Below are 12,946 nucleotides of genomic sequence, written 5' to 3' on the forward strand. Positions count from 1 at the left end.
ACAGCAGATGGCACTTTCTGGACCTGACCAGGGACATCACTGTCCTCAGTATCACCCATGAATCCACCCAGCTGACCTTAGACAGTGTGTGTGTGTGTGTGTGTGTGTGTGTGTGTGTGTGTGTCTGTATGTTGGGCACTGCTCCAAGAGCAGTGTTTGCATACATGTCAGTGGCTCAGTCTTGTCCGACTTTCTGCAACCTCATGTACTATAGCCCTCCAGGCTCCTCTGTCCATAGAATTCTCCAGGCAAGAATATTGGAGTGGGTAACCACTCCCTTCTCCGGGGGATCTTCCTGACCCAGGAATCAAACCTGGGTCTCCCATGCTCTAGGCAGATTCTTTACCATCCGAGCCACCAGGGAAGCCCAGTGTATGCATGAACTCATCTGAATCCCAAAGTAATCCCAGGATTTGTTCACAATTGTTACCCTTGTAGTACAGACTTGGAAATGAAGCCTCAGAGAGGGTCAGGATTTTTGCCAAGGCCTGAGATTTGGATCTGAGCGACATGACTCAGGATCAGCCTGAGGCAGCCTGGCATGCTGCAGTCTATGGGGTCTCAAAGAGTCAGACACAACTGAGCAACTGAACAATGCAGCAACTTGACTCAGGAGGCTGTGACCTTAGCCCCCAGGAGTATCACCTAAACAGGAATTAACATGGTCACTCCCATTTTGAATAGAGGGGATGTATGTACCCAGGTCATAGGGCTGGTCCATTGTGGAGCTGAGACTTGAACCCAGGAAGGCTGAAGGCTGACCAGGCTCTTGGTCACCACTGTATGCACTACTTTTATCATCAACATCTGTATGAACACATACAGGGATGAATATCTCATGCAGTACATATTAGATTCTTTATTTCTCTGTGTGTTTCATTTGGGTCCCTTGAAGAGTACTCAATATGGGTTTCCCTGGTGGCTCAGCTGGTAAAGAATCTACCTGCAATGCAGGAGACCTGGGTTTGACCCCTGGGCTGGGAAGATTCCCTGGAGAAGGGAATGGCTACCCACTCCAGTATTATGGTCTGGGGAATTCCATGGACTATGCAGTCCATGGAGTCATAAAGAGTTGGACACGACTGAGCAAAAGTACTCAATAGTGGGAGCTGTTACCATTGGTTGCCTGCAATGAACCAGGAAGGACTGGAATTAGAACCTGAATAGAAAATGTAACTTTCTGGTTCTTCTGAAAATCACAAGCCTTGTAAGTTACAGAGCTGGGCAAAACTAAACTCTAAGTGTACTTACTACCCTCTAGGTAAAGCTATGGTTTTTCCAGTAGTCATACATGGATGTGAGAGTTGGAACACAAAGAAAGCTGAGCAATGAAGAATTAATGCTTTTGAACTGTGGTGTTGGAGAAGACTCTTGAGAGTCTCTTGGATTGCAAGGAGATCAAGCCAGTCCATCCTAAAGGAAATCAGTCCTGAATATTCATTGGAAGTACTGATGCTGAAGCTGAAGCTCCAATCCTTTGGCCACCTGATGTGAAGATCTGACTCACAGAAAAAGACCCTGATGCTGGGAAAGATTGAGGGCGAGAGGAGAAGGGGACAAGAGAGGATGAGATGGTTCGATGGCATCACTGACTCGATGGGCATGAGTTTGAGCAAGCTCCGGGAGTTGGGGATGGACAGGAAAATCTGGCGTGCTGCCATCCATGGGATCGTAAATAGTCGGACGCGACTGAGCGACTGAACTGAACTGATCTGTACCACCTTCTCGTGTTTCTCATATGAAAAACAGAAACAGAAGAATAGCGTGCCTAACTAGATACCAGGGCAGCTCTGCTTCTTTGCAAATCAGACTTTTAATATTTGCAAATAAACATTCTCTAAGGAATTACAACCCACTCCAGTGTTCTTGCCTGGAGAATCCCAGGGATGGCGGAGCCTGGTGGGCTGCTGTCTATGGGATCACACAGAGTCGGACACGACTGAAATGACTTAGCAGTAGCAAGGATTTACAACTCAGATTAGGGCTGCATGAAAACAAGACAGAGACAGATCATTGGTAGAGCCACCGACATCCCACTGGTGAGTTCAGGGCTGAGGAGGAGCAGTTGTGCAGCTGGGAGTCTCCTCCTGTATGCAGGGCAGGGTGACCTTTCCTGAGTCACCGATGTGCTACCTGGGTTTGCACAATAAGCTGTCGGTGGGTGTTGCATCTAATCCGCCTTCCTCTCAGGCACATCCATATGCATGTCAGCAGACTCTCAAGTGCTGAGATGTACGCAGAGCAGCAGTTGGATTCCTCCTTTTCCCAGCCTCACAAAAGGGGGTTTGACAGTTCAGGCTTTCTTGGGAGGTCAGAGGACTGACTGGGGGGTGATAGTTTCTATGGGAAGTCAGAGGTTAACTCTAGTTTGTTAAAGGGGTGGCAACTGAACTATAAACCGAGCATGATCTAAGGGAGGGGATGCACAGTGAAACCATGCTTATCTCCTGCCTTGAAGAATTTGGGCTGAGCTGGGGAATCAGAGAGAGGGGAGGGCTCAGACCAACATGTCTCCCCAGCAACTCAGGAGCAGATGGACATCAAAGGTCATGCGTGCAAGGGCCATGAAAGGACCCCAGAAGATCTTGGGGAAGGGGGGAAGTTTTTCTATTTTCCATCCCTGCAGGAGGGCAGAGATGCTTGGTTTCAGGTCTAAGAGAGTCGCAGTTCCTCCTCATATTTGGGGTGGGTAGGGTGGGTGGGAAAAGACTGCAGGGATTTTGCATTTTGCATTTGCTTCTAAGTCCCCAAGACTTCCTGAGACTGGGTCTTAGGGGGAGGAACAGAGGACGGGAGGATGCTCCTTTGTTTTGTCTCTTACAATTGCTCTGGAAACCTTGAGAGAGGGGGTGCTATCTCTAGTTCCTTTGTCATTGCTTAGTTGCTCAGGCATGTCAAATTCTTCCTGACCCCATGGTATGTAGCCTGCCAGGCTCCTCTGTCCATGGGATTTCCCGGGCAAGAACACTGGAGTGGGTAGCCATTCCCTTCTCCAGCGGATCTTCCTGACCCAGGGATCGAACCCGGGTCTCCTGCTTGGCAGGCAGATGCTTTACCATCTGAGCCACCATTTCACAGCAGTGAAAAAGATCATTTATTTATGGGAAGCTTCCCCGGTGAGGCAGAATCCAGCAAGAGCCTGAGTGGTTTCAGAGTCTATCTTGATGCCTCTCTCCATCAAAAGGCTCCATAAAGGGCTCAGTAGGGTCTGGGGGTACAGCAGCAGCTTCACAAATATCCAGACCTTGTGGTATCCTTTGTCTAAGACCCCTTTCGTGTTGTCATGGTGACCGCTCCACCTCCAGCCCCACCCCTCTGACTCTGCACGTGATGGGGCTCCTTTCTAGGGGTGGGGGATGGGACCCATGGGCAGCCCCAGGGCTGTCTGGCTCCCAGCTCTCCCAGGCCAGCAGAACTGCTTTTTCCTGTCCTGCTGGTTCCTCCCCTAGCAAGGCCTGCTGCAGTGTGGCCTACATCGGAGGTGAGCAACCCAACAGACCAGAGATGAGAGGAAGTGATAAGGGCAGCTGGCTCCCGGGCCCCCAGCTTCCTCTTCTGAGGAAAGCCAGGTTCTCACGGTGCCTGCGAGGCCCTGGCAAGCTAGGCTGCAGCTCTGCCATCTCAGGGAGTCACCCGGCTCGGGGCAGCTTCCCACTCTACCATTCAGCCCTAGATGATGGTGGCAGATAAAGCAGAAAGGCCACCAAGGACTGGTCTGTCCAGGCTGGCTTCTGAGCAGGGTTTCACTGCCGTCAGGGATGCTGGAGATAACCGGCTCCATGTGGGCTCACTGCCCACATCCAGGGGGACCCCTTTCCCCACAGAGGACTGAGTCCCCCAGGAGGGACAGAAAGGTGTCCCTTTTCTGGTGTGTTTCTTGGGCTTCTGTCAGGTGCTGGGTTCTGGTCTGAGCACGTCAGGGAAGAGTCTTTCAAATGCTCTTGACAATTTGTAGCTAAAGCAGAGTTTCTCCACCTTGGCTCCCTTGACATTGGGGTTCAGCTCATCCTTTGTCTTAGGGGAAGGATGTTTAGTTTAGGTGCATCCTTCTCATTTATCCACTCGACACTTGTAGCATCCCCGTCTCCTGGGGATGACAACCAATCAGGTCCTCAGACATTAGCCGGTGTCCCCAGTCAAGAACCACTGAGACATAAACAGAGGATCTCAGAGATCACTGAGCACCAAGCAGAAAGGATGCACCTGAGACCCCACAGCTGAGACCAGAGTGCAATCCAGGGAGTTCTGTTATTTTTACTTTACTTTTCACACCACATGCTACTTGAGTTCAGGAAATCCTAACCCCTCCAAGTTGATGCTCTGAACTATAAATAATATCATAGTTCTGTGCCTCAAGGGTGATCTCTGAGCTCAGATAAGACCATGGGTCCTCGACAGACAATGTAGGCGATGGGGTTGGGGTCATGGTGGGTCCCTTCTCTCGCCATGGAAATATTCTTCTGAAGGAAAACAGGTGCCCATGAGAACATAGCAGCTCTTAACCTGATCTGCACATCAGAGTTTCCCTGGAGGCTTTGATGACTACAGATGCCAGGGCCCCAGGGTAAGAGGTGCTGGTTTAGTAGGTCTGGGTGGAACTCGGCATCAGGAGACCTTAAGAATTCCCCAGGTATCCCAACACTCAGCCAGAGTTGAGAAGAGCTCAGAATTCCATCTGAAAACCAAATGGCTCCAACTTCAGGTCCACCTGTTACCGCGTTCTAGGTAGGAAGGAGGAAGTCCAGAGAGAAGGGGATGAGGGAAATCTGGCCAACAGTTGCTGTTGGTGGGGCTGTGCCGGGGTCCAGCCCAGGCTGATCCAGGGTATTCGAAGCAGGGATGGCGTCGGCGACCTATTTAATTATTTATTCATCAAAGATATAAAGAGTAATAGAATGAGGATAGCTCAGTAGGAAAATTCAGTGGAGAAAAGAGGCTGAGTAGCTTGGTTTACGCGGGGGACCAATAAAACTTCAAGACAAGAAGCTTGCACCACTTACGTAGGCCGCAGGCGTCCTTCCGTTCTCCCGAAGGAGAGGAGACACTGAGGCCTCCCCGGTCGGATCTTAGAAGCCCAGGCATAATTAGTAAGCATGGTGGGTTCCGCGCTCCAGATGGAGACTCAGCCAGAGTGAGAGACATGGGGAGACCAGTCTTTCGAGGAACTGATCCCAATTCTTTATTTTCCATGGTCTACTTTTATACACTGAGATGTTATGCAAAAGTCAAGAGGGGTCAGCAGTCCTGACTTTTATCAAAGTCAGGTGCTTCATACAAATGTATACAGAAGTCTTAGGGGTGTTACATCATCTTCTGGCCAGGGGGCCTGCTGACAATTTATGACCCTCTCCTTGTGACAGCGGTTAGTCAACCAGGACACTTATTTCTCCAGGGGTGATTATTCTTAAAACAGACGCCACCCAAATAAAGTTACATTCCTATAGGGTGAGGGTGTAGTGGGTTTTAGTTAAGGAAAGAATTTACTTAGCCTAAGATCTAACGTGATTTATATCAAAGGTTAATACTTATTTCTTCTATATATTCATTAATGTGTGTAAGGGCAGGGGATATGGAGACTTAGCAACAAACATTGGCTCAACAAATGAAAAAACCCTTCACCAATACAATTTCTAATCAGCCCATTATACTTACACTAATAGCTTTCTAACTTTTCTAAGGAACCTGTTTTTAGAAGGTTTAAAGCATCTCGTGCCTCTCATGGTTGGGAGGCTGTGAGCAATCACATGTGGCCGGACAAGCCTGTCAGGCAGGCTAGAGAACCTTCAGAGGAGTTTGTAGGTTAAAACACTCTTGTCACGCCCAGGAGTTTTTATTAACTGGAGCTCTAGGTTAACTCCTTTTCCGAAAGAGGTGGTGGGGGACAGCCCCCCGTAAAGCCAGAGGTGTAGGTGAGAGCACAAAGTAGTAAAGTAGGCAGCCTCTGGTTATGGGGGTAGATGCTCGAGGATTTCCAGGGGGACTCCTGAGGCTCGATCCCGCCTTTGCGTATGTCAAGCCTCCTTCCTCATGACCTTTGCCACGGGCGGAGTGCCTCACGCCGGCCCCCAACAGGGCTGTTTGACATTGATGGTGCTGAGGAGGAGATAAGGAGCCTGGATCTTTATGGTGCTGTCTTCAGAAGGTTCAAGTACTGACCTGAAATATTTACATGTGAAATGTACAAAAGTGAATCAACTGCTGCTTGAAGCTAAGTGGAAAGAGATGAACTGTGAACTTCAGGGCAGGTACTGTGTGTAATTAAATACTTTATATGTGCTCTTTAAATAAAGGCACGAAGAATTTTCTTAAGTGAGGGCTCGGCAGAGAATGGGGGGGTGCTCCTCTTTTCCTCCCTCCACCTCTCCTCCCCCTTCTTCCTTCCCCTCTCTGTGCCCCCTCCCACCCTCCTTGTCCCCTTCCTCTTCCTCCCTCTATTGCTCATCCTCCTCCTCCTTCTTTCCTTCCTTCACTCTTTTCTGTTTGTCTCTTTTAACACTCATTTTCTTCTTTGGGCTTATTTTTCATCTAGAAGATGCAGAGTTAAAGTTGCTCTTAATGTCAAGAGCCAGTGTTGCCCACTGCAGCCTCCACTCTAGTTTTTTAATACAAATGCACTGAGAGTTCACTAAATTTGAACATGCTAGAGAGCGTTTGATATCATGTTCCTCTCATTGGATTATAAAAGCATGTTTCTATATCCTCATATAATTCCTGAAGACATTATTTTGATACCTATGTAATCATCTCTCCTGCGTGTGGGTCTCTCTACCAATTTATTTCCCCATTTTCCGTTTGCTACCTCTATTGCTCTCGTCTGTACAAAGAAAATACTATGTTAAATAAAGCAGTAAGCATCCTTCTCTATTTCCTCCAGAAACATTCCTGGAGGTAAAACTGTTTGGAAAAACTGGGTACTGGTGATGTCATGTGTCATGATGACTATGGATTGCATTCTATAAAAGGACGGACACATTTAGATGTTAACCTCCTTGGTGGGAGAAACTGAATCACCCATCTTCAGCAACCCTGACTGATAACTTTCCAATATTGACAATATAATTGCTAAAAAATAGTACTCTATTTTTTGTTCAATTTGCCTCTTTTGGGTTATTAGCAGTGATAAATATTAATAGAGATTCATGTTTCCTAGTTTCTTAAAGATCTTTTTGGTTGTGGATTTTTTTCATGAGTGTATTTTCTGTTTACCCTCTTTGCAGGTTATACATTGAAATGCCTTTTCCTGAATTTGTAAGACTTCTTCCCAGATTAAAGATGTTAACATTATTTCCCTTTTACATTTTTTGTATGCTTTCAACAACATTTATGATTTCTTCTCTCCCTGGCATTTAATGAAAAAATATACTCATAGGGAAAGTTTTTAAAAACAAATACAGAAATGCAAGCTACAAAACAAAACATGTTTTGAATTCCACCAGAAAAAAAAAAAATCACTGCTACATTTTGGTGCAGCTCCAGCTACCAATAGAAATACAATCCTTTTTTTTTTTTTATATTTTAGAAGTGGAATTACATAGTAGATGTCATACTATAATCTGTTTTGTGGGCATTTTCTTTGTTCACTCAATAGTCCAATAAGACACGATATTTAATGGCTATCAACTCTTCCACTATATGGATGCAATATATCATTTTACTTTATTATTTTTTTAATATATCATTTTAAATAGTTCTCAGCTATCAGGAATTCCAGATATTTCAAAATGTGTTATCTAAAATAAATACTGCTGCAGTGAACGCTCTTCCACGTACCAAGCTCATCTAAGTATTTCTCTTGGTTGTAGTCCTGAGTTGAATTGTTAGGTTTATGATCTTCCCATTCTAAAGACTGCAATTTAAAAGGACTAAATTGTCTTTATAACTGTACTTGTGTGAATTTTGCCTGCTGTTTTATTATTTATGATTTCTAATGGATCCATTGTATTAAATTTGTAATTGCATTTTAAATTAAAATTGCAATAAAATGTTTGAAAATGTGTTTTAGAAAAGACTAAATTCTCTTTAAAAAGAGTTGAACTGAGTCACCCTTTCACTCAGAGCTTTTGAGAGCAGGAAAGTCTCAGGAAAGGTGACAGAAGCAGAGTTAAGACGTTTTGCACACTATGTGATTCCCAGGTGTTCGTTCAGTCTCCCTTTTTCTTCCCTTCAAGATGAATTTCTGCCCTTCTAAACTGTTGGTGGGAGTGTAAACTGGTACAGCTGCTATGGAGAACAATATGAAGGTTCTTTAAAAAACTAAATATAAAGTTACCATATGATATGATCGAGCAATTCCACTCCGGGGCATACATCTGGAAAAGATGAAAACTCTAACTCAGAAAGATACATGCACTTCAATGTTCACAGCAGCACAATTTACAATAACCAAAGCATGGAAGCAACCGAAATGTCCATTGATTGCTGAATGGATAAAAGCAATCTGATGTCTATGTATATATAGAGAAAGAGACAATGGAACGTTACTCAGCCACCAAAAAGAATGAAGCAATATCACTTGCGGCAACATGGGTGGATCTAGAGATTATGCTACTAAGTAAAGTAAATCAGAAAGAGAAAGACAAATATTGTATGATATCACTTATATGTTGAATCTAAAAGAAATGATACAAGTGAACTTACAAAACAGAAGTTGACTCAGACATAAGAAATGAACTAACGGCTACCAAAGGGGAAAGTTGTGGGAGAGGGACAAATTAGGAGTTTGAGATTAGCATATACACTGCTGCTGCTGCTAAGTCACTTCAATCGTGTCCGACTCTCTGCGACCCCATAGACGGCAGCCCACCAGGCTTCCCCGTCCCTAGGATTCTCCAGGCAAGGACACTGGAGTGGGTTGCCATTTCCTTTTCCAATGCATGAAAGTGAAAAGGGAAAGTGAAGTCACTCAGTTGTGTCTGACCCTCCGCGACCGCATGGACTGCAGCTCTCCAGGCTCCTCCGTCCATGGGATTTTCCAGGCAAGAGTACTGGAGTGGGGTGCCGTTGCATATACACTACTATATATAAAATAGACAACCAAGAAGGACCTACTGCATGGCAGAGGGAACTCTACACTTTATTCTGTACTAACCATAAGAGAAATGATGAATCTACGTGTGTGTGTTTGTGTACGTGTATATATAGTTGAATCACTTTGCTCTACACCTGAAACTAACACAGCGCTGTACATCAACTATAATTCAATTAAAAAAAAGCATGAGCTTCTGAACTTTTGCAAAGTTTCAAATCAAGCCTTTTGGGATTATGAAGCTGTTATTTGTCATTGTTTATTTTGTGAAGTGCATGACTCTGTTGGGTATTTCTAGTTTAAACAACATGCAGGCTGACATTTTTCCCCCCAAACCACAGTGGCTTTCTCTCCACTTCTCTCCCTTGATCATGTTTTCGTAATTTCTTTACGGGCATCAGACATAGTGACAAGATCCACAGTGTGACCATCAGGGCCAGTTAGGGGGGAGGACAGCTGATATTTTTCAAAGTGACAGGTCAATGTGGTGCTGGGACCAAGGTGTTCTGGAAGCAATATCCTTCCAGGGGTACTTGGCCACGAGGTTGGATGGTAGGACCAATGTTTGGGGTATCTTGATGCTATGGTCGTATTGTGTGGGGTATCTTGATGCAGAGACAAGAGTGCTGAGCGTACTGACACAGAAAGTGCAGGTAGCAGCCAAAATCATCTTTTACGAAAAGGGAGCAGGGCAGAGGCAGAGACAGAAGTCTTACCAAATGAGATGTAAATTATTCTAAATACTAGCAATGATGCCCATCATAATGTTTGCTATGATCCAGGCTGTAGGTTGCAAAGTAAGGGCTTCAGTCTAACTCTGGCCCACTGTCTATCTAAATAAAGTTTTATTGGGACACAGCCATACCTAACATTTGCATGATGTATACAGCCGTTTTTCTCACTCTAAAAGGGGAGTTGAGTAGTCGTGACAGAGACAAGGTGATCCACAAAGATGAAAAGTGCTGTTGTCCAACTGCTGGCCACTCAACCCTTCTGGATCAGAACTCCCTGAGGGTCATGCCTTGCTCATTCTTCTGCAGCCAGCACCTTGGACTGCAGAGAAGGTGCTTGAACAAAATATAAAAGAAGGAGGTGCCATAGACCGTGGAGACATTGGCTGTGAAATAAGGTAGGAAAAGCAGGGGTCAGGGAACAGACACAGCAGGGTTGGAGTCCTGATTCTGACCATGCCTCATGGTGTCATCTTGGGCAAGTCACTTCACCTCTCCACATCCTCGCTGGAAAAATGGCCGGAAACACTTCTCTGCAGGGTCATCTTCAAGCTTAATAAGAAAGCAGCATGAACAGTTTCTCTGATCATTACGTTTGGAATCAAATGGGGCAGAAGGCATAGGCTTTTCTAGCTTTTCTTCTCAATTCTCAAAAGTTGGAGAGATGCACATTTTATGAACACAAAAAAGGAAGGATGAGTGAAGTCATAATCACCCTGGTGGGACAATTGCGCATACTGATTGGGAGATGGTGAGATCACAAAACACCATGATTCAAAGAGAGAAGAGGACACACTAGTTTCATATAAGCCCCTACAGCCTAAGTGGGCAATAGGCTGTGTTAATTCATTATGAACACTTTGTCAGCGGAGTATTGTCATCTCTCTTCGGACAGACAAGTGAGATTTAGAGTTAGAGGACTCAGATGCTCACAAAGGCACACGTGGAAGATAAAATGAGCAAAAGGACTATGGATTTATAGGATGAACAGAAAAAATGAAGAGAGAGAAGGTGGGGGAGAAAGAGATAGGGAGAGAGAAAGAGAGGGAAAGACACACACAGAGAGAAAGAGATACACACAGGTACAGACTTTATCTCATGTTTTCCCAATCACCTTTGGCTTCAAAGGATGTTTGAGGAATCAGAAACTCCTCTGCAGCTGCAAATATGAAAGTCATTGACACCTCACCAGGGGCAAGAGATCAAGTTTCTCATCCTAGTCCTGATCAAAATCAAAAAGCAGAGAACTGTGCAAACAAAATGCATTCTCTGAAGTCAACACTTGCAGTGTTCTCTGGGGCTTCAGTTTGACTTGAGTGCTGGAGCTGGGGCTTGTACTGTCCAATCCAATTTATCCATGGCACCAACTCCCAGCTGATGAGTAGGGGAGAGATGCAGAGTCATGTGCATGCAAAAGGCTGTCATTTAAGAACATATACTGATGTCTTCGAGGGACTCTTTACGATCTCACTTATTAAACTCAGGTCAGAGTATTTGGGAATCAACTCTGAAATGTCATAGTTTGGTGGAGGGGAGATTTTAAAAGTGAGGTCAGCATAATGCTTAGGAATGCCCTTATAGCCTTAACTGGAACTGAATTTTTCTGTTACCCTTCCTACCTAGAACACAGCCAATGATAGGGGAAAATGCTAGAGAAGATGACAAAGAGATCTATCAGCTGTCGTGTGTGTGTGTGTGTGTGTGTAACTTACCCTATTAATCTGGGTTTTGAGTACTTCCTTACTTCCCAACACCACAAGGTATTCCATTCTTATCTTGTATATTGCTGGCTTCAGTCCTAGAGTCAGAATCAGAATATATCTCTGGTTCCTTTTATTGGAGGATGGGATTGGAAACAAACCTCTGTGCATGACGTGTGCTTGAGATACTGGGGTATCATTTTTTTCTGGAGAACCATCTTCTTTCAAGAGAGAAAAAATGGTCAAAAACAAGAACATTCCTGTGTTTAAAGAGTCAACTATTACACATGAACATCACCAGACAGTTAATACAAAAATCAGATTGATTATATTCTTTGGAACTGAAGATGGAGAAGCTCTATATAGTCAGCACAAACAAGACCAGAGACTGACTGTGGCTCAGATCATGAACTTCTCATTGCCAAATTCAGACTTAAATTGAAGAAAGTAGAGAAAACCACTAGGCCATTCAAGTATGACCTAAATCAAAAATGATTATACAGTGGGAATGTCAAATAGATTCCAGGGATTAGATCTGATAGGCAGAGTGCCTGAAGAACTATGGACAGAGGTTTATAACATTGTAGAGGAGGCAGTCACCAAAACCATCTCCAAGAAAAACAAATGCAAAAAGGCAAAAGTGTTGTCTGAGGAGGACTTACAAATAGATAAGAAAAGAAGAGAAGTGAAAAGCAAATGAGAAAAGGAAAGGTATACCCATCTGAATGCAGAGTTCCAAAGAAAGCAAGGAGAGATAAGAAAGCTTCCTCAGTGATCAATGTAAAGAAATAGAGGAAAGCAATAGAATGGGAAAGACTAGAGATCTCTTCAAGAAAATTGGAGATACCAAGGGAACATTTCATGCGAAGATGGGCTCGATAAAGGACAGAAAGGGTATGGACCTAACAAAAGCAGAAGATATTAAGAAGAGGTGGCAAGAATACACAGAACTATACAAAAGGTATCTTAATGAGCCAGATAGCCATGATGGTGTGATCACTCACCTAGAGCCAGACATCTTGGAGTCCACAGTCAAGTGGGCCTTAGGAAACATCACTACGAACAAAGCTAATGGAGGTGATGGAATTCCAGCTGAGCTATTTCAAATCCTGAAAGATGGTGCTGTTAAAGTGCTGCACTCAATATGCCAGCAAATTTGGAAAACTCAGCAGTGGCCACAGGACTGGAAAAGGTCAGTTTTCATTCCAATCCCAAAGAAAGGCAATGCCAAAGAATGCTCAAACTACTGCACAATTGCACACATTTCACACACTAGTAAAGTAGTACTCAAAATTCTCAAAGTGAGGCTTCAACAGTACATGAACTGAGAAATTCCAGATGTTGAAGCTGCATTTAGAAAAGGCAGAGGAACTAGAGATCAAAATGCCAACATTAGTTGGATCACAGAAAAAGCGAGAGAATGCCAGAAAAACCATCTACTTCTGTTTCATTGACTACACTAAAGCCTTTGACTGTGTGGATTACAACAA

This window comes from Bubalus kerabau, chromosome 19 (assembly GCF_029407905.1).
Source record: "Bubalus kerabau isolate K-KA32 ecotype Philippines breed swamp buffalo chromosome 19, PCC_UOA_SB_1v2, whole genome shotgun sequence".
Classification (NCBI taxonomy): Eukaryota; Metazoa; Chordata; class Mammalia; order Artiodactyla; family Bovidae; genus Bubalus; species Bubalus kerabau.